The following is a 6,313-nucleotide window of genomic DNA, read 5'->3' on the forward strand; positions in this document are numbered from 1 at the left end:
TGCAAAGACGACGCCGATCTTTATAATATTATGACGTTTTACAGAAACGACGATATTATATGTTGTAATGAATATTATTGGATTGAATTCTCCGTACGATTCGTTGTCGGTTTGTGAAAACGGCTTTTTTTTTTTTTTTTTAGCGCGATACGGCGTATTGATTTTTTCACACGTAATAATATAATATATTATTATTATTATTATTGTCGTAGCTTATTATGTTGTGATTCCTTTCCGAAATTTCCAAACGCAATCGGCACAACAGAAATCGAGACAAGCGCGACGTAATTATTACAGACAACAGACAGAACCATTATTTTTGTCGAGCTAAAAATTAAATTATTTACTCGATTATCTATACATTTGCTTTATATGATCTATAAAACGGTTATGATTTTTTTATTGAAATATTATTTCCCCGTGTTAGCGACGAACTTTTTACATTGTCGATTCCGGAATCTAAATTATACGTTAGATGTATACTGCTATCAATAACAATTTAATTAAACGAAAACCTCGTTATATCTCATAAGAGAAAATTCAATGAATTGTCAACATTCTATGACAAAAAATTCTGAAAATAGTCAGTCAATTTATACATTTTCTACAGTTTTTAAAATTTACAAAATTCTCGAAACAGGTAACGTAACATATTTGTTAAAATTATTAGGTAGGTACCTACATAAACAAAAAAAAAAAATAACATAATTTGCAGCACGTTTTATGGGAGATGAATATTTTCAAAAATTCTTTTGTATTCACTGAATTTTTCGGTTATATCTAAAGTAAAAATTCCATTTTTAAATTGAGCATAATTAATATTAACATGCACCAGTGGTTTTCGATTAGTTTTGATGAAGGTCCGTGACTGAACAAATTTCCCGCAGCCCGGAAAACCGGAATACTTTTAACGATCTATTAGCTTGTTCTTCTTTATTTTTATTGTTTTATATTTCTTATTTTTTTAACGTAATTACATTAATTTACAAAAATTATGTATCAGTTGGTTTATGGCGTTCGCTACGCCATGATCAAGTACAATCTTGACGCGCAGTGCTTGACTTAAATAAATGTCCCATTACTTTTTAAAACAAAAACTACATTTTAAAATTAATAATAATAATTTTTATAATTTTTATGAGACGCAAAATCTTTTTATTTATATTATGCACTGATATTACGTTAAAATTAAAAATTAATAAGTATATATTTTCAATAGAAATAAAACAGTTTCAAAGTTCTAAATAAATTTATTGCAAAATAAAAAAATATATAGTATATATAACTGATGAGGGCTATAATATCACTTTATATATAATATGTTAGTGGTAATTATTTAAATCTAGATACCGTCAACAATATGATATCATTCGATACTAGATATTTTTGAAAATAATGATAGTCCGCGATAATTTATATCATTAAATCAATGCATTAGACAGTTTCTAAATATTATATAAATTAACTAGGTGTCTAGGTCTAGTTTGTATTTGCTGATAGTGTAATACTAATACAAATAAATAACGATATCAAAAATATGATCACCAATGTGCTGTCATCATTATATAAATTATTATTTTATTTTATACAAATAGGAATCTTTAGATTATATCAAGTTATCAATTAATCACTGTTTGGATTTACTTTTGATAGTACCTAACTTTTTGTGTGTGTGTGTGTGCGTGTACGTACGAGCTTTACTAACAGCAGTGTGTTTTAATTTTAAGTATAATGGATTTAAGAAGAAAAATGCATTATACATCTTATATAATTTATTTGTAGTATACTGATTTTTTGTACGATTATATAATTATTGGTATAAATAATAATAAAATATAAATTATATATTATTATATATTTATGTTACGAGAGACTTTAGATCGATACTATTTTTATCTCGGCGAATGGTTAAGTAGGACATCATACAATACTATAATAAAATAAACTATTTATTAGAATCGTATGATAAAATATATTCGTTTAAAATGTAATCAGCACATATATTTTATTAAACTAACACAGTTATTGTAAAGCGCAAGTGTAGCCTTCTGTGAATAAGTATATAATAAGGAAAATAAAATATAGCATCTCTCGATTCCTTGAAAATTGTCTTACCCGATTTAAAAATCTTGGAATTTTATATACAGAAACGTCTAAACTAAGTTTAAGCTAAGTTTTGTGATTTAAACATTTAAACTATTTATACCATATTAAGTACATTATAAACTTGTAAATATAGTCTTAGTACATTTACAGAGTCATTTATGTACACTAAAATAAATAGTAAATAGTTTAATAGTTTTAGTATGAATTAACCAAACTCGTGTTCATGTTCTTTCATATAGCCACAGTTCAAATAAAATTTCCCTACGTAATAATTGTGCACATTTAATTAATGTTAGTGCTGCATAAAATATTTGATACATTATAATTGTTGAAATTAAAGTTAATTTAACACCCTTATTTCCATACAATTGCTCTAAAAATGGTGTGGTCCTTACTTAACAATTAAATGTTAGCGAATAACATAAATTACTTGTTCATCTATCATCGAATCGAAAACTATAAACGTACTTTTCTAGATATAATTACTAGAAAATATTAAGCAAACGTTTGAAAATAATTTGAATAACCATAGATAGTGGTATATAGTATATACTGTATAAGTCCCAAATATATCATAAAGAAAATCAAAAATAAAATACATACATTTAATATTTAAAATTCAGTATTTATCAAAGTTTGGTGTAAAATCTTATACAATAAAAACACTTCACCAAAATAAATACTCTTTCAGCAATTAAGTCAAGTAAAAACTACAGGGATCAAGTTCTCTCTAAAATATATTTTTTTAAGCAATACAATATATAGGTACTTTACTATTAATTGATATTATAATGTTTTAAGGTGAAACCATAATTTATAAATATTAAATATATACCTATAATGATTTTTTTTTTTAAGTACAATATTGTATACGATATTGTATTATGATGAAAATTTACAAAATAATATCATTAGTAGTTGTAAATTATAATGTTATTTCTGAATAAATTATTATGAACATACAGTTTTAATTTAAATTGTTATACACAATATGATTTTTTATTATTATTATAACGCTTAGTTTTTTTTCATGATGTTGAATTTAATTTGCAGTAATGTTGATATACTAGATTTTATATTGCATTATTTCGATAAATATTGGTAAAACAGTGTATTACAATTTCATATTATAGCCTATAGGTACTTACATGAGTTAAATATTTCAAGACATTTATGTTTAGAATGTCAAATAATCCGTAAAAATACGAATTTCAGGTAATCTGTAGTGTCTTTACCTACACACAAATTTAGGGTTGAAACTCTTGAAAATTCACTAGATTCCCAGAGATTTGAGTGAAAGAGATCGGTTTCCGGGAAATACAAAAGAAAAAAAGAAAACGTGTATATTTTTGTAAGTTTTTTTTTGAAACAAGTATAATATAGTATTGATATATTGATATATATATATATATATATATATATATATATATATGTATATAATCTATTGAATCCGACAAAATGACAGGCTTTACTTATTAAAAAGGTCCTTGTTTACAGCTTCGCCATTGATAAGAAATTAAGAACCATATTGCATTTTAATGTCAAATATTATGCAAAATAATACATTATCATTTTAAATATTAGGTATGTCTAAACCATTAGATCGTTATCTGTTTTAAAGAATAATTTTTTAATTTACAATAATTTCACTGAAAGTTACATTACGTATGGTTTTTTTTACATATTAGTTGCGAATTTATCAAAATCGTAGTGCATAAAATACAACTATATTTGTATCAAGCTTGTATCAATTTTAATTGACATATTATGCGTATTACAGTCCAATGAACAAAATGTGATCACGGGCCTCTTTGATAATAGAAGTTTGCTATTTTTTTGACTTCAGCAAATAACTAATAAGCTAAATCGGCTATTTAGTGTTATTGCATTAGTTATGTATATCTATGAATATAACCGACATAACAGCTATTCTTATAAGAACCACGTGGATGTTATATAATTTACCAACTATTATCAATAAATAACTACGAATTTTTGTCTTGTCTTTAATTAAAATTTTACATTTTATATTAACACCTCAAGTACACTAGTTTACATGCGTAGCAATTATAAATATGAAATCTTTAGAAGAAATTACATAAAAATAATTTCTTATTGTTGTGTATATGTTAACGGTAGCGGTAATGTGTATAATATATTTAATATATATAAAATGCCTAGGAATTCTATATAACACCTGGTGATTTTTAAAGAAGTGTATATGTTGTCATTTTATTAAATGCCTAGTTATTATATAAAGTATTTAGAAAATGTATGTAAAAAAAAAAAAAAATATATTATACACTTCTTTAAAAACCACCAAGTATTATTCCTAGGCATTTTATATATTAAATATATTATACATATTGCCGCGCTAACGTATATATAGATTGTAATTATTTACTGTTCAGTGCTCACATATGATTGTATAACAGGTTACAAATAATAAATAAATAGTGATTATCAGGTTGCTGCCCGCATATAATGGTTACTCATCCCAATATAAATCTTCACTCCTGATGAAAGGGACGATTCGCATTGTAAGGTCACGTAGAAAAACTGACACATATTTGTGACAATGGAGCGCAAGACGTGTGACTTTTCCATGTGCCGCCAAATAGTAGGTGTGACCGGATTAGTGGGTCTCTGCAATCACGGAGAAAGCTAGTTTCTTGGAAATGCAGAGACCTTTGATAAAGCCACCAGCCACTGACTCTGGTCGGCATTACCGTCGTATCGTTTTTTCACCAGTGTACGCACACCAGCCATATTAGCGACTTCTCTCGATTGAACCTCTCGTTTTAATGAACTAAATCGGTGTTGTATTTATTTGAATTCGTGTGTTCAGAGAATCGTTTATTTGTATTATCTTACTATACTACAACACAACATATAAACGGATGTAAGCCAGTAAGGTACATGATTAATGATTATTAGGTACCTTATATTAATATTATACAACGTATACACATTTTATTATATGGTGTACTTGATAAAATTCTCGAATACACGACATCGAGAGGCTCCAAATATCAGGAAAAAGGTAATAGCGTGAGATAAAACATTTAGGTATATCTGGTAGCTCCAGCACGTTCTCCAGAACTCATAATTGTAGGAAAGAATCTCCCTGACCTTGGTCAAGTTTTAATAATCTCTGGCTAATTTTTTATTTCATTTTTCTAATTCTCTTATTTTTACGATATTAAAATATATATTTTATTCCTTTTTGATTGATTAAAGAATAACGTTTAAAATTAATATTTAATATTAAGTAGGGCTATTTCAGAGATTAAGTCTATAAAGTTTAGTTAAGATTAAGAATAAAGGCAAGCTAATGAAATATATTTCTTAATTTAATTAAAAAAATATTTCAAACTTTTGTAATATCAATGAACAAATTAAAGTTGTATTTAAAATTAAATGTATTTAAATTACATATATACATTTCAGACCTTTCTATCTGACCAAATCTAACCTGAATGATTGTGTCTCTAGACTGAGAAAGTAAAATGCTATCATTAAAATATGAAGTATAGCTATAAGTGTTATTTATTATTGGATCAAATTTAAAATTTGTCTTTGGTAATTTTTAAAACTATTTTGGTGTCATCGGAAGAGTAATAAATAGCAATATTTGTTGTCGTAACAAACCAATCAAAACAATATCAAAAAAAAACGAACGAACAAAAAATTGCATTATTTCTAAATAAATATTATATAAATAAATAGCTATTATGACGATCTGTATAATATTATTCTAATATTATGCCTTCCCAATTTAAAAAACAATTTATACAAACATTTGCTTTTTTATTTGATTATTATATTTAAAAAAAAATAAAGTTCGTACAGATTGCAAATTAAATTAAAATTGTCATTAATACTTCTCTGGAATAGGTACTTGTTTACATAAATTTCTATACAAATGCGGTTCTGGTGTAATAACGTTACATAATTCTGAGAAAAATCAAAGGCATTTATCCATGTTTCCTCAATACGCCACCAAGACGTACCAACACGACAACACATTTTAATTAAGTATATTATACGATTTAAACATATGTGATTATAAATGAAATTACATATATGTTAGTAACCATTTGTTTACAATTATTTTCAAAATTAGGGTGGCTCATGCGTGTAACAGCCTAGTGGTGAATCCAGCCAGATATAACGGGAGTGGGTGCGTTAGTAGTCTATAGGCATA

The sequence above is a fragment of the Rhopalosiphum padi genome, chromosome 3, assembly GCF_020882245.1.
Source record: "Rhopalosiphum padi isolate XX-2018 chromosome 3, ASM2088224v1, whole genome shotgun sequence".
In the NCBI taxonomy this organism is placed as follows: domain Eukaryota; kingdom Metazoa; phylum Arthropoda; class Insecta; order Hemiptera; family Aphididae; genus Rhopalosiphum; species Rhopalosiphum padi.